The 20,629-nt window shown below is 33.2% G+C and overlaps 1 pseudogene; it reads right to left on the reverse strand.

Annotated features, from left to right (window-relative positions):
- Positions 1–2,850: 2,850 nt before the first annotated feature.
- LOC122583688 lies at positions 2,851–3,915 on the reverse strand (annotated as a pseudogene).
- Between the last annotated feature and the right edge of the window lie 16,714 nt (positions 3,916–20,629).

A 20,629-nucleotide genomic window follows, 5' to 3' on the forward strand; every position in this document is an offset into this window, starting at 1 on the left:
TACATTAAAGCATATAAATTTTTTAAGAAATATAATGATGTATAAAGCACATAAAAATTAACAACCCAATTACTTTTCATATTAAAAGTCGAAAAGAATTTGAAGATGAAATGAAAAACCAACTTTAAAAAAAAATGTGGCAATAGTGTGATGTGTCGACACGATTATGTAATCTATATATGAAACTAATGCTGGTTTTTAAGAAACAAAAACAATTTTATTAATTTCATAATTTTATTTTTTATATACCAATATATATTTAATATTTCTTAATGCATAAATAAATAAATATTGTGGAAAATTATAGAGATAACACTAGGATAAAATCCTATGTGGCAAAATTTAAAAATAATTTTAAATTAAAGAGGGTTTTAAAAAGCTAGGATTATTATTGTTTTAATATTTATATAGATATAAATTGTTTACAACTTTTATATTGTGGTCATCATCTGTTTAATAAAATTTGATTTTCTCTAATACACTTTATAAGCAAATTTTAATTGTTCAGTGCTTTTAAATGGAAAAAATTTTAATGGTCAAATTCATGGTTTATATTTTAATTTGGACAAATAATAAAAAAAACGTAGATGGTCATAGAACCACCTAACACTTTCTAATTAAATAATGTCAAATATCTATGATTATTAAGAATTCCATAATTCACTTTCCCTAACTCATTAATATCGCTCAATAGTGATAATCTTACATTAACATTATGATTGTATAAAGTTACGAGCGTTTTAATACCCGTGCTACGCACATCGTGTTTGAAATATGTTAGTTGCATGTATAATGTTGTCGGTTTTAATTGATTGCATGTATATTTTTGTCGATTTCTAAACCATTTGAAAAGCTCGAGGCATAATCTATATCTATACACTATATGAAACATTTACCCCTTTTTTGAAAGTTGAACAAGAATTTTGAAAGTTAGAACAAGAATTTCTACCCAAAAAGTTTCAATCTTCGTCCTATAATTTCGATACAATAAGATCGTAAAATATGGTGGTAGTTTTAAGTACATTAATCATATTTAAAAATTTAATAAACTTAACAGAAATTTATAGTTGATCCATGTTAATTTTATATAGAAAATTCATCAAAATTATATATCCAAATCTCATCTTTTGTTATCCACTCCACCATAAATCATTTAGTCTGCATTCTCGAGTTTGAAATGCAAAGAAAAGAAAGGATAAGAATGGATAAGAAAGGAAAAGATTAGAAACTTTATACATAAAAGGCATTCTCAAGTTTGAAAAAATAATAAAAAAAAGAAATGAAAATAAATTATAACTTTACAATTATATCCTTATATAAACACTAGATATCATACTTAAAGCTTCGAACAACACAAAAATACATACTACGAATATAACTTAATTAAAGGAAAAAAATATATGTTCGTCATCAATTATACTATTTGAATAAAATATAGAATTTAAATATATGCAAAGGTCAAAAAGTAAACATCAGTATACTATATTAAACTTGTAGTTGTGTTACATGTGAGAAAAAAGTAATGGAATTCTGATATGCATCATGGATAGCAGCATAGTTGTCACACTCGTACGAGTCACGAGTTGATTCGTATGAGTCGAGTCAAAATAAGGTGAAAATGATATGAATTGGTGGGTGACTCGTGTTTGCTCCAGACTCGTAACATGACTCGTGTTTTGTTGTGCGAGTCGGTCCGAGTCATGTTCCGAGTCACGAGTCGAGTCATGAGTCACAAATTTTAACTTTTTTTTTCATTCTTTTTTATAAGTTAACTCTTTTATTTGCTATTAGTTTGACATTATTTTAAAAGTATTTTCTATTTTTAGCTGAATATATCAATAAAATACAATATTTTACAATAAATACTTATATATAATTATAAAATTATATATTATAAAATATCCTGACTCTTACGATTCGAGTCACGAGTCAAAAAGTCAGATTTCGAGTCGAGTCGAAAATCACAAGTCGATAACTATGGATAGCAGTACACTCACTTGCAGAGACAAATTACAAATAATAGTTCATTAACAGGAATAGCTCGTTTCCAGTATATAGGACAAGGTAGTCATTTTACAGAAACAATAAAACTTTCCTTTGGAATTAAGTCAATATGAGATTATGACTGGATAGTTTGACACTAAAAAGGGGCAAAGTTTTCCTATCCAACCATTTCTTTTCTTTCAAAGAAAAAACTCAAGAATACTCTTTTCTCTTTTTTTTTTCTTTTCCTTTATTTTCCTTTCTATCTAAAATCTAACTCGAGAATGCAGTGTTAATGAGTGGTAATAGAAAAAGATGTCGCTTCCATAAAAAGCAAAAATAAGAAATAAAAATGAAAATAAAAATAAATTAAAACAAGTATTAATATTGACTCTACCTTTCTTTCCTTTATTTTCTTTTAGAGTGCATTCTTAAGTTTTATTTTGAATAGACAAGAAAAGAAAGGGTAAGAAACTTTTAGTTTTTGTATTATTGAGTTTTTGTTTTAAAAGAAAGGGAAGGGAAAGAAAGGGGGAAATATGATGTTTTGATCCTAAAACTTTCTTGCCACTTTTGACAAGATTTGGAAGGAAAAGTGGTGAAATTATAATTATACCCCTCAAACTTATATAAAGTTTTAATTACTACAAGGCTATAAATGTAAAATTGTATCTTTTTATCCTTTCTTTTCCTTCCCTTCTAACTCAAGAATACATTTAACTATCAACTTTCTTTTCTTTTCATTCAACTCGATAATGCCTCTTTTTTATGTAATTATCTATCCTTTCTTCCTCTATCCAATCTTCTCCTTTCTTTTCTTTTAATAAAAACTCGAGAATACAGTGTTAACTTAATGTAAATTTACAGTTATACCCCTGAAAGCCATCGAAAAAGTCCACTAATCTCTTCTCTGCCCCTGTGTGATTAGCTTCAAAATCATATACCATTTCACTCCGGCGACTACTTCTGGTAAAAAACCTCCCGGAGCTCCGAAAAGAATGCGACCGCAAAGATATCGACACCGACATTCGATCGACATAATCTCTTAGCCATTTCCGCCGTCCGCTTTCCCCAACCTCCGCCGCTAAATTCTCCACCGGCTGGTCCAGGGTAATTATGTCTTTATCACTAGAAACTTCTCTCCGGTGAATCAACTCAATTGGTATTTCATGAAAATTTTGTTCCGGCACATACTCATACTCGTATGAGCCAATATTATACGAACGTCGTCCTGAATCAGACGGCGTTCGTCTTTGGCTCACACTTCCGATCTTAATTCGGAAGCTATTATTATTACTATTATCATTATTATTATTATTACCCCCCATTTTCGACATTCCCAAAATGCCCATTATTTCTGCTTCTGGTTCCGCGAGAAACAGAACGAATTTTATTAAAAACGTCTGCTTCGGTCGGGTTAACACTCGACCTACAAAGCGGACACGTTTGGTTCGATTTGAGCCAAACATCAATACATTCAGTATGAAAAGCATGATAACATAACGACAATAATCTCAACTGATCCACCGACTCAAATTTCGATAAACAAACAGCACAATCTCCACCAGCAATATTTCCAGTCAACGAAGAAAACGTAAACATCGGAAGCAAAGACTGTATTTTGTTACTATTATTATTGTTATTGTTGTGAGAATAAATAACGTGATCATTTTGTTCGTCGTTGGGTTGACTTTCTATATCTGTATTACTTTCTGATGAAAAGGAAATCGACCGTATGGCGGACCGGCAGCTGCCGCGACGAGAGAAGAAACGTAAAATGAGGTATATAAAAGCTGATATAATTATGGCAGATGCGATGACAATAATAACTATGATTATAGATGTGGAATTAGAAGTTGATGAAGAAGATGATAAAGAAGGTGGAGATATGATGTTATTTGAAGAAGCGGAAGCGACGCCGCCATTGTTGAAAAAAGCGGCGGTAGGGGAGGTGGTGGTGCCAGTGGTGAGGAGTGGTGGAAAGGAGATAGTGGTGGTTGATGAGCGTCCATTTTGTGATAAAAACCCCTAAGGAAAGGCTTCATTTATATGCTTAAATGAGTTATTATTCCGGAACTATCGGTACTTAATGAATGATGTGTTTATGCAGGTTCCCGAAAGATGCGAGAGAGGGTAAATGACATTAATTGGCTCAAGAAAGAAGCCTATGAAATTACAAGACACAAGGAAGTGGTTCAGGATCCAAACGAAGACGCAAGAACAAGTTCAGCAGCCACCAGCGTCGCTCGCCACCTAGCCAGTGCCGCTGGCACTCACTAGTGCCGCTCCCCGACCAACCAGCACCGCTAGCCCATAGAAAGCCCAGGATCAGCGCCGCTGGTTAGCCCAGATCAGAAACCGACTTTTACACCTATTTAAGTCGAACTAACCCTCAAAACCCTAAGAGAGAGCCTATTCAGCAGCCCTAGCCGCACATGAATAACCCTAGATCGAAATTGCAGATTCCAAGAAGGTTTTGGAGCATCTAAACACCTTCCGATCTTCACTCTTGGTCTAGATCTTTCATCTTTATTTACTCTTTGTTATTGAACTATGTCTTTTGTCTTTTCAGACTTTGTTATTCCTTTAATATTGCTAGGCTAGTAGGCTGAATACTTGTTTGGATCAATGTGATCATGTAGACGCTTATTGTTTTACTGTGTTTGTTTAGATTCTGTTGGAGTGTGCTTTACTGTTTATCGTAGATCCATGTTTATTAGTAATTCATGTTGCTATTGGTTTTATATCTGAACATATTAGTTTAATTCTGATGGTTGTCTATGATCATATACTAGGACTAATATGCTAGGATAGAAAGCGACAAGTCGGTCTAGGACTAATATACTAGGACTAAAATGCTAGTAAAAAGTGATTCACTTGTAACCGAGGGATCCAGAACCATAGTAACTAGGGTGAATTGAACATGAAGCTTAACAATACCAGACGCGATCCTTTGATTTGGAAACGAGCACTGTGGTCACCGGAGGGAATTATATCTGGTCATGGCTTAAGTGCCAGGTAATTAAAAGATGAATTAGTAACACAAACTTTAGTTCATAATGCTTAAAACAATGAATCTAGCGAGAATTTGTTTTAAAGGGTAGTGTGAGTCTAGCAACAACACTACTAACTAGGTAAAGTGAATCTAACGAGAATTTGAACCGTGATTAAGTTTCCAACAGACTAACAAACCGGTAGGATAGTATTTGGTCGCACCATGAGATCGGAGATGCCAAACAAGTATTTTAGTTTAATTACTGTTATTTGCTTTTTCCAAACTACTTTCAGATTAGCCTCTTGCTGCAAAGAGCGTGGTTAGATTTTTATTTGCTGTTAAAAGTATTAGTTTATTAGGAGTTAGTGACAAACCCCCAAACAAACTAGAATTACACGTACTACTAGATTAGGTAACGCAACGCGTCCCTGCGAACGATCCCGTAACTTACCACTAGGCTATATTACATTGATCGGGTTCTCTGCTCGTTAAGTGTGTTTAGGTTAGATAGTTACTTGTACAATATAAATTTAAAGACAAGAAATAAAACGCACATCAGTGGCCATAGATATCTTTTCAGAAAATGAGGCAGTGATGACGTATATATCTTAATCTTTACTTCTTTACTACTTAATAAAGATTACGAGGGCTAACCAACTGGGTTGGATCAGTGGTTCGAGCTCATGCCTCTGGAAACAGAGGTCATGGGTTCGATCTTCATGCCCAGCAAAGCTGAAGGTCCTTTTCTACATATGGTAGAACCTGGAAGCAGCCTCTCTACCTTTGGTAGGGATAAGGCTGTCTACATATCAACCTCCCCATACACCGTCGAAGACGGTATTGGGATCCAAAACTCGTGGAAGACGGCATTAGGAGTTACTTACTTACTTACTTAAAGATTACGAGGGCTGTTAAAAAGAAGAGATACGATATTACTATTTTACCCCTTTCTATCCATTGTATACAGATCGTGGCCCTTCATTAATACTTGATCCATCAGGACCGTCCAATTCAAATCTAAATCTGTCTCGGTTAGATAATCCCCTACATAATATAAATCTCACTTAAAAAAAGTTAGTTACTGCCTATGTGACATGCTTTAAAATTCAAGCAAACTCAAATATGTTGACATGATTGATTTTTCAGGCCTATGTGGCATGCTTTAAAAATTTTTTAACGTATAATGAATTTTTTATTCAAGAGACCAACCTCAAAAAATTTTTGTTATATAATGTTCTTGAAAACATGTCAAATTTTATAAGTTACTGAACATGTATGCCCGGGTAACATATCTCATATCTAATAAAAATGGACGATGGTAACTACCAAATTATAAATAGGTTAAAGGTCCAATTTACATGTATCCAAAACCTATATATCACACAAGGTCTTGTTTCAACCTCAAACATTCCCAAAGCCACAACCATTGAGTTAGTTATGCACTCATATATTATAGTTATACTGTAGACCGATTCAAGTTTGTAGATTCTCAAAAAAAGTTCACAAAATTTGGCGAATGTAAAAAAGAAATAAAAAGTGAGCCAAACCAATAAACAATATATTTGTCCCAGATATGATATAACTAACATCCAAACGATTGTCTTTGTTTAAGATGGGCAGCTCATCAATCTGGTGTTAAGTACCGTAATGGGTTTATTAATTTGTTGACACCGTACGTTATGAATAAAGCTTTCAAGTGTTCGAAGCTAGTATATATGGTCTTACATATATCTACTTATATATATAAACGTCAACGTACATACGATATAACGAATACGTATTATTAATTTATGAATAATTAGTATACTTTAAAAAAGGTGTAACAACAATGTAGATTTGTTTATTTAATTTGTTCAACCTTTTTTTTTTATCTGAAGATATATTTATGCCTTTATGTCATTATGGCATTCATTTTCAGTCTATATATTGATCAACTATCCTCACTAAAGCTCATGTGTCTATATTTCTGATATTAAAATAAGTGCCATTAATCTTTGTGGCACTTTATAAAGAGGAAACAATCTATACGGTAGATGTCTTTTCAGTTCTCACAATCTCACATCCATTCGTACACGTGATTAAATAAAATAAGAAAAAGGATAGAGGTAAAGAAAAAGTAACATCGTTTATTATGAATTTTGAGTTTTAATATTGTAAAAGATAATGAATGCGAAAGAAAAAAATGTTTTAAATTTTTTTTGCTAACTAGTCACTACCAGCACTATCGACTACCACAAGTCCATCACTTGCATTTAAATGGATTAATTGTGACAAAATCATATTGTAAGAATATTTTGGAAAGATGAAGATTGATTAGCAATCTTGGTGTTCGAAGTTAGAACCCTCAAGCTGCTAGTGGGAGGTTGTTTCTTTGTCCAATTTAATGTGAACCGGTTGTATAATTATAGGACTCCAATCCATGATATAATTTTATTTTATTTTTTAAATATTTGGGCATAAGTCAAGAAACATCATAGTACGAATCCTCCTAAATCTACCAAATATAAACATATAGCAACACAACCACGTGCTATTATTCTTAAGGGATAATAACCATAAAGGCCACCAAAAAATCTAATTATTTACCTTTAGGCCACCAATTTATTATAAAGGATTTATAGGCCATCAAAATTATTATTTTATTTCATTTGTAAAGTTTCTAGCTAAATCTACTTGTTATGACAGTATTACCCTTATAAATAAAACAAGACTAACTCAAATAAATTTACACTTTATATTTGAAAATAATTACTAAAAAGGCTAAGATTTTCTTATGTTTTGTGTTTACTAGAGAATAAGGGTTTAAAACTATTCTCTAGTTTGTTCATCTTCTTCGATATCTCCATATTCGTTATCAAAGGCACAATGCAATGGCAAGGATATATATATATATATATATATTCTCCTTACATTGTTGTTTTATTGTTTACTCGTATTTTGTTTCCATATTCGTTATCTTGTTGTATCGATCGTGTTTATAACCATATTTTTTATGGTATTCATATAATTTATTTTCATGGGATTTCTAAATGTATATTATTTGTTATGTGTGTGTCTATATATATATATATATATATATATAATGGGTTGAGAAATATAAAGAATCACGACTAGTACAAAGGCCTATTAAAAAGATAATCTTTATATGCATAATAAAGGGACATAATTGGTATTTCAGTGTCTATTTATTATGTATATAAATGATTATATTAAATAAAGGGTATTTTTGTCATTTTCAATTTTTTTCTTTTGTAGTTTTAACATAAATTGATGTAACTGGAAAAAGTTATAAATTTAGGTAGCCTATAAGTGTCTTATAATAAATTGGTGGTCTAAAAGAAAACAATGAAATAATTGGGTGGCCTTAATAGACATTATCCCTATTCTTAAATCAATATTGAATTTTTTTATTTGTAACAGAAAGTTAATTTTACTTTTTCGAAATGTTATTAAAGTAGATTTTACCTCTTTAAACTTTGGTTAATTTTTTCTATTATACGATGTGACATAACTAAACTGATAAATTGTATGGTTGGTACGTGTCAGGTGAACATGTAAGTTTTATACAACACTACTTTTTCTATAATTTTGAGAGATTGTCTGATGTTCTTAAAAATAACAAATTTCACCTAAATAGTAAAATAGATAATGTTATGTAATATCGACACACAAATTATCATTCTCAAATAAGTTTTGTTATTCTCCTGGGTTAAAAATCAAATAATTTAGGATTTTTTTTTCGTCGATTTACATTATTAATTTATACTACTTATTAAAATAAACACCATATGTTGAAAGTTTCATGGATTCAATATCTAAAATGTCTTCTCTAATTTATACTATGTAACATTTTCATCTAACACCCCTTAAAATATTTTACATATACTATACTCTTAATATTAATGATTAAATTACGCTATCAATCTCTTATCTTTTAAAATATATACATTAACTTTTTAAAACAATTCCTTATATATATATCAATTATATATCTACACTACTCGACGTCATATTTATCACACAATCGCCACGTCCATCATTTTGTTACTGTTATAACCACCGTTGTATTACACGAATACGATGATAGTTTGTTAAAATAGAATAGATAGCAGCAATGGTGTACACCATGTGTCATATCACAATTCACATTCCTCACGTGGTTTAGTCTTTTCACATTTGTGGGTGTTATGGGCTGTAGGGAAATTAGTTATTTTAAGATATTTATTTTACAAAAAGTCGTGGACAAATGGGTCGTAAATTGGAATTTGGCAATTGTTAATTGATTGGACCTCAATGAATTTAAGAAAATATATGTCGAGTCTTAGGAAGAAGGTCCAACGACGGACACATGTTTGATCATAACACATCAAGACTTCGCCTTTAAGAAATTCATGATCCCACATTAATATTTTTCGAACAATGTGACCATATAACGTGCTTCTCAATATTTGGAACAACACTTTATTTTTCAATTGTGACCATATAAACGTGCTTCTCAATATTTGGAACAACACTTTATTTTTCAAAATGTTGAAAACATATAATATTTTTACTTATCATCCTTAAAATATTTTTACTTACATTATCCAACATTAGATTAAATTATACTATAAATCTTTTTCAAAATACTTTTTCATATATTTGATTTATAATTTTAATGATTAAAATATTTTACTTTGTATTTTGAATAGCAAATTTGGCTTATCGAGATACTTTTTCATATATCCAGTTTATAATTTTAGAAGAAACCTATTTTTAAAGAACCAACTTTTTTATTTTTGAAAACACTTTCATATCAAGATTGGAATCTCGGACCTCAAGCCCTCAAGTTTCTCTAAATATCAATCCTCTTGTTTTCAGCTTTATATTTTGCATTGCTGGCTTGCTGCGTACTCGGGAAAATGTATTGGTTAAAATAAGATTGCTATATGTTGTATCATCGACTCATTCTATAGTATGTAAATTTAAAATTATTAAGTTAACATGTGCACCATACAAAAGTTACATAATGCACCATGATAAATCAATATAATTATAAAGGTAACCACTAACTAAAATATATCAAAATTAAAATTGATAATTATAACGTAATTAAAAATTTAAATATAAGATTAAAGTGGACATGTGTTTCTTAAAAAAATTATCACGTGCCAATCAATATACGTTTGTTTTCTCCAAAACGGTAAAATTGGGCTTAGCAATATTGTTTCTTAGTATACCAAACTATAAATTTAGAGATATCTGGTTATTTTGAGAAATATACATGTTTCCATGCCGTATAATATTATTTGTTCATACTGGAATTTAAATCAAAAAATTTATAATCTCAAATGTTAATCCATCTAATGATATTGTTGCATGATTGGTAAAATCAAAATACGAACCAATTCTAACTCATTTATATACGAACATTTGTTTTAGGAGTCCTGTACTAATATAATGATTTTATGCCCACCACATGCTATTTACAAATTTTAAATCACGAAGTTGTTTTTATCAGGGCTTATTCTAGAAAACTTTTCATTCTAGAAAACCAAAAACATGTTAAATTAAAATTTTTCTGAAAACTTTTCGTTGTTTGTAAGAAAAAATATTTTATTATTAATTGTATTATTTTAAAAAAAGATGAAAAATAATTGATAGATATAAAATGCGTACCTAAAAGGCTAAAAGTATAAAGGTATTTCGAGAAAAGAGAGTTATGTAAACTTGGGCCCAACACATATATGGGCCTTGACCTCCAAACAAATTGGTGTCTACCAGTCTATTAATGATTTGGCATTCTTATGAGACACTCAAACACACATCAATCATGAATGCCCCATCTATAGTTTAGTTTGCTTTAGATTTATACGTTACAAATTTAGATATTGTACCATATATATTCCTCTGTGAAATGTTTTACGATGTCCCAACAATTGGGTTTCACGTTAAGCTACTCGAGAAAATGTATTAGTATTCGATATCGCAGTAAACAAAAACTATCATTAAGTGGTTAAAGATACACATCTTCTATAAACATTTCAACTCCATAGAAAGTATAGTTGATTAGGAAATTCATGAAATCATATTGTAGACTATTAAAGTTTTGGTATTCTTAGTTCCAACAATTTGCCATAAAATTAGACTAAACAATGACAAATTGACAAGGTAAATAACACTTTTTATTTCACAGTTTATAACCCCTAATCTGTTTAAGTCACGCTTTCATCAACACCTTTTTAACATAAGTAAGAACCTTGTTGACGTTCACTGTCCACGCAACTAAAGCTGTTTTAAAACCGGTAATGGATCGTCAGAATTCCATCTACATTAACAGAATATTAGAGGCGGTCATTTCGATATATTACCTATCCGTGGGTTGCTTTGAGTTATGTTTGAACTAAAATAGTGAAAATAGAATGATATAACATAATGAGCTAAATAGTGAACCAGTCAAAATGGGTCAGATGGGCTCAAGGCTGTATGCTGAATCCATACTATATCCCACTTGCTTATACATACAAAACATGTTACATTGTTAACTTATACTCATGGCATGTTGGCACAAGTATTTTATATTATCAAACTTTCTGAAATGCGTCACAAAAAAAAGTGCTTATTAATAGAATCGCTGTTTGTTTACTCTTTTATTTTGTTTGCCCAAAGTATTTTAAATGATCATACCTTCACGGGTGTAGTTCTTGATGCTGCGGTTTGTTAACTTGATAACATAGATTTTGTTGAGTTATAGATTTTGATAATAGTTTGGTTAATAATCTTGCAGATTGACAAATCACTCCTGACTATGCAAATTGGAGAATAAACGAAGGTGATAATTTCATTGTCGAGCCTGTGGTGATAATTTCATTGTCGAGCCTGTGGTGATTTATTCTTTTTTTTTTTTTTTGCAATGGGAGCTGCTGATTTTGTCTGGAAAAACTTGTCTTGTGTTTCGTTTTTATCTTAATAACCATGATTTTGTCTGAAAAAACTTGACTTGTGCTTTGTCTCGTAATACCTTGGTTACATTTTGAGACTGGTTACTGATGTAGCTTTCTTTTGAGACTGGAGACTCGAAAAACCTTGTGTTTTCGTAATGCTACTATTACCTGCTGATGTAATGTTGTGTGTTTACTCATGTGTTGTTTTTTTCGTGCTTGTGGCACATTTGGCTGCGTCTTGGGGGCACTACTCCCCAAGGGATTGATCTAGCTTTCTTTGCTAAAACTTTGTTTTATATAAAATGTTATAGCATTGAATGAAAAAAATAAATAGCTAAGATATTGACGAAGGAGCCGTTGGCAGCGGTTAGTTTAGCCTTGAAACTCATGCATCAAGGGCGTTCAAAATGGGACGGGAGGACATTTTTGTTGGAAATTTTATGTAATAACATAGAATATCCAAGTTAAAAGAAGTTGAAAGAATAATTAACTAATGTGAGTGTATCCCACATTGGTAGAAGAATAAAAATTAAGTATGTTTATGAGGAGTGTTGGAGAAATTATAATTACTTATAAGGGCTACACCCCAAGTGAGCTAGGAGCGTGCGAAGCACCCGACGCGCCTGAGACCGGGACCGGGGGCGTGGGCGATGAGGCGTAATGTGGCGTTTTAGTGGCGCGCAGGACACTTGACTTAGCCTTAAGTGTAACACATGTTGTTTAATTATGCAAACCAACATGTGTCCCACTAAAACATCCACTATGTATATAAACTATACTTAGTGGTGTTTTGGTAGTTCAGCAACAATAGAAACACTCTCTCAAACTGGATCATCAACCAGATTTTCTTTCATTTTCTTCATTTTGTTTTGTTCTTGAAGGTATAATTCCGGGTTGTGGTTAACTCCGGCAGTACAATCTGCTTTGGCTGTTGTACCCTGGGAAACTGTCGGGTTCACTTGGGTGGCCCGAAATCAGTTTTAAGGGACCTTGGTTTAACCATATCCTCAGCCCGTTTTTTGCCTTTCTTTCTATTTCTGTTATGTTCTTTATTTGTATTCTTGTATTGTTTACTAGTATTTAATTTACCTGTAATTCGAATGTATCTTCAATAAAATTGTTGTATTATTGAATGGTGTCCAACAATTTTTTGGACCAAAACGTCCCCAGGGGAGATGTTGCTTGCGCTCCCTGAGCGTACCAGGGGTGTCCTCTTCACTTTTTGGGCGTGCCAATGAGGCTAATGCTTCGCTCCTCATTGTATGAGGACAATTGGTAAACTTTCATGTTGCTTTAGGTGAAGACTTTTTCTGTCCCCCTTGCAAATGGTTTTCCATATTTCCCACATGACGACAGACGAAATGTGAGTCTATGGTTATATTTGATGATTTTGCATGCCATTAGATATTGAACGTAGCTCAAGTGGTAAATACATTAATGGCAAAACACATCCATCAAGTGTTGGGATTTTTGGGAGTATGAGGTAGGGCTGCAACGTACCGAGTTGAGCTTTCATTGAGTAACTCGATCGAGTTGAGCTATTACTGAGTTCGAGCAAGAGCCTTAGATTCAACCACGAAACACTTAACGAGTTGAGGGCGAGCTTTTAGTGGATTGGCTCGATTGGTTATCAAGCTTTTCTAGTTTAAATATATTATCGAGCTTCTAAAGCTCATAATGATTAATGTCTAATAATCTTGTTAAAGTGTTCTATTAATGCTACCGGATCTCAAAAGGGAAAGAAACTGGACCCGATAACTAATTATAATAGAATTTGCAAAATCCGTTATGGGAGTAACATAAATACTGTTAACAGCAAATATTATATATGCTGCTTAGTCTTTTTAATCCCATTTTTTATTTAAGCCCACTAAATTCATTAGGCGTCAAAGTAATTTATCATTAATCGTCAAAATCAAAGAAAACTTTCCCTAATACATCTAACTTTTATTCCTTTCTAATTCCAAATACAACTAATTATTTCCCAGTAGTTAAAGAATGGTTTTTTCTTTTGATTTTAGCGAGAATTGCTAGCATGATATTGATTCAAGAATGGATCCGGCCAATCATTGAAAAAGAACAAATACATTCAAGTTAGATCAAAATAATAATAATATTATTATACTTAAACTATGATACTCTTAATTGTAAATTATGTACTTCTACTTGATGATTAATGTTAAAACTAGGATAGATTTTGATTTTGATCAGATGCGATAAATAGTACAAGTGAACCTACATTAATGACATCGACAAAAATGGATATATAGTTCACAATGAAGAAGAAATCATTCAAGGTCTTTTGAATGACGCTATTGTAGAAGAATGGGTCATAACGCCACCCGGTGTCAACAGAAAAAGGTATACACATTTCCTATATCAAAAGCTTAAATCATATGTATCATTTCTAATTAAGATTACTCCTTTTTTTCTTGAGATGAATGAATTACGAGGTGGTGATACGCCTGCTAATAGTAACTTACGAGGTGGTGATGTTGCTGCTATCAGTCGAGTTCTTGGAGACCATTAGATAATGTTAGAAACATGTCATAAATGGAGTACCTAGCTTATGGTGATCGCTGTTATTTGATGCATCTTTTTGTTTTTGGGTTTAGTATTGCTATACACCTGCTACATGTTGTGATCAATCTTTTGTAAAAATATTATGCACTTATGGTTTTATGGTGTTGAAATGAAGTACATGATGGTGATGATGGTTATCGTTGTTACTTGTTTATGTTCTGAACTTCCTTTGGAATTTGAATATCTGAAGTACATAATGGTGATTGTTTGATCAAATAATCGCACTATGGCTCAACCGGAGGTGTGAGTGTGGTTGTTGGTGTTTGGTCGGCGATTCCCTTACGGTCAGAGGGTCGAAGAGGCCGCTTTACGCCGGTTATCTATGTGTTTAAGTCGATTTGTTCGAGTTAGGGTTTTGAGGGTTTTTCTTTAGGGCTTATTCGGAGGTCAAATAAGCTATGAATAATTTGTAGGTTTTATGTGTGTGATGCGTATGTATGATGATTGTGCCATGAGGCTTCCTTCTCTATTTATATAGAGGGTAAATAACTTGGAGAGAAGGGTAAGAGAATTAGGGTAAATCTCTTCCTCTTTCATGAATATCTTCTTTTCTTCTTGAAGAGATTTGTGGTAATCTCGTCACCAAATCGTATCTGAGTATATCGGAGTTTTGATATATATTTAATAAGATAATCGTGGAAAAGATCTTTATCCGATCTCTCTTGTATATCTCCTCGGAGCTGGGTATTCGATACCTTTGAAGCTCCGGGATAGTCATGTTAGGTGGAGATCGGACTCCGTTATAAGTATAGGTGTTTTTATATGTACGAAGGTGACTTTATATTCTGCTACGCGTACGGAGCTAGAGCTCCGTATGGGTATATCATCAGTGATGATGGTTTTATGGCGTTTAGTTGACCGCTTATGAAATAAATTGCTCAGTAAGTAGTAGTAGTCTAGTAGGTTTCCACTGTAAAACAGAAGCATAGTCAAAATTCTTAAGTAATATGAGTAAAATGTTTCCTATTGGATAATTTGAAAGTGGGACATTGAAGGTTAACGGACTTGGATAAAAATGGTTTTAAAAGCCTTCGGCATATAAATTACTTACTGTTGACAGTATATTATGTATATTCCCATTTGTTGTTACTTACAGTTGAAAAGAAAATTTCACAATTATAGGATGAAAAATGTTCAAGCAGAATACCCATAAAGATGTCATTTGCTGCATCCAAAAAGGGAACTTCAGTTGAGCTCATAGTCCTTTCTTTGGTACATATTCACGTCAAGCATGGTTTTGTTTATCGGTTGAACCATGGTGATGCCCTTAGTTATATGAACCCTTGGTCATCATGCGTTTAATCATGGTCTCGATCACTTAATAACAAACGATAGCTCAAAATGTAATGAAGCCAACAAATGTTTTGCCATCAGAAAGATCTGTTATCTCCTTTAAGTCTGAAATCCACACTTGTTCACCATTTGAAAACATGCTTTACAGTGTTCAGAATATGAAAAAGTGTTTTGTATGGCTAGAATACCAACCAAATCCATCCAGCAGAAACTCAAAGATTGTAACCCGATACAGACGTGTCAAAATGGGTAGATTGGGTAACGGGTCAAAAAAGGGCCAAATTTCAGGTCAATTCGTCATTGCTCGTTTATGTTGATCTTTCAACAACTAAGACTCAGAGAAGGTGCAAGATCTGACTAAGTAAAAGCAAGTAAAAGCGATTAACACAATATTACAACTCATAAATAAAACCACATAAAATACGATATTACACGCCAAAATCTTTCACAATGAGCAATCTGTATTCAGAACTGTTCAAATATCTTGAGACAATTTTGCAAACAATAATACTGGAAAATATTTCAACTAAAACAACTTTTGTTAGGCCGCCATCCCAAACTCAAACCCCCCTTCCAAAACACTCTAACCCTGCGCAGCCGCTGCTCGGCACAGTCATATCGTCAACCAAAGCACCTTCCTCTTCCTGTGACACCAATAGAAGTCAATTTAGAATTGAGAATCATATGCTCCTCTAAATCTGTCTTTTTTTGAGATTATAAAATAGATAAAAATAAAAAAAAACTCAGTTTTTCTTTATTTAAAAAAAGCAACATGTTTAAGATTGCCCTTAGTGTTACAAACATGTGGAGAATGAAGTCTGCTAGCTATATGAATTTTGACAGATAACTTACTCTACTGGTATAGACGGGCTCTTCAATTCAACCAACTTGGTTCAATCCAAGTATGAGCGGAAAGATCCGCAGTCACAAAAACATCCCCTAAATTCTCTTGGATGTTTTTACCATCAAACGTGTGAAACGTGCTTGTTTCAAGTGAATAAAACACTATCTTCTTGTTTCTAGAACTCAATTGGGCTAAGTAGATCTTGTTCTCCATTTCTGGTAATTTAGCTTCAATGCAGATACATGTTGTATCACAGATATAAATCATGTGCTTTCCTACACCATTTACTTTATCCCATTCTCTTCTAGAATCATTCAACTTGAATACCTGGATGGGTTCGTCAAACCCGCCCAACGTAACAAGTAAAAGATGCTGGTCACATTTCACCAAAAAATATTGTGCCAAAGATTCGCAACAACTTCTTGGGGCTTCAGCTATTAAAACTTCAGAAGAGATATTATTTTCACCCAAATGTTTGAAAACCCTTAGTTCCATCTCATACAAGTAATAAAGATCGGCGTCATGATATGTTGGAAAACAGATAGGGGACGATTCACAATATAGATTTACCTTATAGGTATCCCAAATAGGTTCTCCGGATACATAATGGATCTCAAGCGCTCCATTAATAAATCCAACCACCATACAATCAGGGGAAGTAGGCGGAGCTGAGAACCATAACTGTTGGTACATGTTATTCACGTGTGGAAGTTCGCGGAGATCCTTTGTGAAGGGGTTAAAAAACACTAGACAATAAGCACTGGTTTTAAACAACAACCAACCAAACCTGGAACAATATATTGTTTCCTCAGCAATCGATAATTCTGAAATTCCCGTAAAGTAGATGTCACCCAACAGCGGATCTGTGAAAGTAATAGCACCTAAAATTTGGTCTACAACCATCAGCCAAGGTGAAGCTAGTGAATAATTCTGTAATCTATCTAATTCTGTTTAGTCACGCCATTTTATCAGAGGAGCTGCTAGATGACAACCTTTGCATGTAGCACGAAAGTTCATGTATTCCACGCCAACACAAAAGTTGATAAGCATCTCCAGAATTTCATATGGAACATCTAGCAAGTGAGACTCACTAACTTCAACCTCACTGTTTGTAATAAAGCTCATCATCATCTCATCATCTTGTTGTTTAGAATCAACTGTGAATATGGCTTCTCTATGGTCATCTTCTAACCTACACAATATGATTTTAAGTAACATACTTCCAACACATATATACATATATGATAACAAATAAGAACAAAAGTGAAAGGAAGCAATACCGGCATTCCGACAATGACATGTGGCTTGTTGGAAGCTCTGAAAAGGGCATGGGAGATTGTACGATGGTTTTATTGTTGAAGTGATAAGAATACATTAGTCTGTCCACTTTATCATGGAAATGTATATAACCCCCTAGTTTCGAGCCAATTGCAGAGTTGTAATACTCAGAGTGGCCATGAGCAAGACTAACAAAAAACATCCCTTCATTAAGGTCTTTCGCTTCTTCCCCAACTTGGTTAGTATCTTCCAATCTCCAAATTGAATATAATTTGTCACTTAAGTCTTTCACACCACTCAAGTCCCAGTATGTGAGGATTTCGAAAACCTTCCCGTTTACATTAATCATGTTACATTTATACAAAAACACATCACCGGGTGTTTTGTCAGCTTCCCTACGAAAGCCAACTGCTATGTAAAACAACTTTGTACGGGATTGTGCCAGAAAATGAAGGCATTTGGAAAAACGATACGAAGGAAGATTAGGGAGAATCCCAAACGGTAATAGTTGTACTACAACTTCTCTATCCTTGACTACAATTTCAACCCGTATGACAAACGGATGAATACTATTGTCGTTAGATAAAGCATATATATGACCGTTGCAAAAAGTCAGGCTATGTAGTGAACGTCCATCCCAGGTTATTCTCTTAAGTTGATAAGCATATGACATTTCGGTCCATCTAGGCTTTTTTCTTAGGCTTTTTGCTTTTTTAGGAGATAGTTGACAAAATACAAAGGTAGGCTTATTGGTTCTTGCTAACAGGATAACTGAATTTGGATTATCACAAGGGGCAGACAAACAACATTCGTGAATAGAATCATAATCTCCGTCTTTCAAAAACAAAGGAGGAAGAGATATGATTTTAGAAGTGGACAAGGGGTTCCACAAAGACCAAATATTGTTGTGTGGATGGTTGGAGAGAATCAACCACCCATGGAAACACCCCCGGATACGTTTCCCTGACAACTCGGGGATGCGACACTCGTATTTAAGCAACAGGTTGTCTAAGTTGGAGAAAGACTCGTGAATTAGATCTTCAAGGTTCTGAACACCAAGCCATGGATATGTGGCAGATAAAGGAGGCGATTTATTATCATCACTACAAACTTCCTCGTGCTTATTCTGCTTCATCATCATCATCATCGAATCTATAAAAAGATAACAGAATTAGATTCTGACTCATTTTTTACAAAACAAGATACTAAAAACAATCAAAATCTTTTATCAAACAAGCAATTTTTATAAAAGAAAGAAACTAATAAAACTCAAAGCATAGCAAATATACAACTCACAATTCACAAAGACTCAAACTTTTATCAACCAAACAACTAGAAGATTCAATTTCTATCAAACAACAAATAAAAGACTCAATTTTTATCAAATAGGCAACTTAAAAAGCTCAGATTATACCATATAAACAACTAAAACGACTCAAACTTTTCATCTAACAATCAGCTAAAAGATTCAATCTTTATCGAAGAAAGAAACTAAAAAACTCAAAGCATAGCAAAAATACAAATCACAAGTCACAAAGACTCAAACTTTTATCAAACAAACAGCTAAAAGATTCAAAATTTATCAAAGAAAGAAACTAAAAAACTCAAAGCATAGCAAAATTTCTGTATTAAATAAACAACTAAAAAAGACAGTTTATCTTTATCAGATGAACAACTGAGCTGATGTTTGGCCTAGCTAGCTTACTGTGTTATGTATCAAATCAAATCCATAAGATCGAATTAACAGACAAATTATTATAGACAATTATTACAGAATTATAAATCAATGAATTTAAAGATCGAATTCGTACCTGAACCTTAACTCCCCATCGAACGAATATTCTATGTTACACAGATTTATTGATTTATTTATGAATAATTATTAACTTAATTGAATTGAATTTGCAGGGTTTACAAGGAGATCCACCATGTATTTATAGCCGGAGGCAGAAAGTATACATAAATATATTTGTACAGATTTTAGACAACGCTTAAAATAAACACACTCTAGAGTCATCACGGGGTCTTGACTGCATGACCGTAAAAAAGGTAGAAAAAACTCTCGCCACTAACAGATGGACGGAAGAAAAACCTCCATCCAAAGAGGCCATGCCACTTGTTTCACTCTTGGGTGTTTTTGATACGAATCCATACAAGACCCGTGGAAAAACATTCATGCATAAAAAAAATTCAAAAACTAGAAAAACATCAGAGCCAAAGAGACTTGCTTCCATTCTCATGGAGTAATGTTTTACTCGTCCCAGGATGCATGGGCACGCCGGCTTCGATTAGTGATCCATTAATAAGACGCTGAGACGACAGCGTTAAAGATGTCTTTACTGCTCTCCGATGTATCGTTATGAAACACATTATTTCTCGTCTTCCATACATGTCACCACCAAACGTAGAGGATAGGTTTGAGAAAGTTAGCTTTATCCAGTATAACTATTTTTGGGGAAAAGAAAGAAGCCCTAAATTAATAAATCGAATCCCGGCATGTTCGCCAACTGGGCCGAATGTTCACCCGCTTTGAGAGTTCGATGGCATCATTTATAATTCCTCAAGATCCGAACAAGAAAGAAAAAAAAGGAGAAGACCAAATGATGGAAGTGCTTCAAAACTTCCTATGCAACGTGGCTAAAGAGTCAAGAGTTGAAGAAGTCAAGTAGTGGAGTTGTGGGGCCGTTTCTCATGCAAGTGGAGTTCATGTTTTCCTTATTTTAGTTAAAG

This window comes from Erigeron canadensis, chromosome 9, assembly GCF_010389155.1.
Source record: "Erigeron canadensis isolate Cc75 chromosome 9, C_canadensis_v1, whole genome shotgun sequence".
NCBI lineage: Eukaryota > Viridiplantae > Streptophyta > Magnoliopsida > Asterales > Asteraceae > Erigeron > Erigeron canadensis.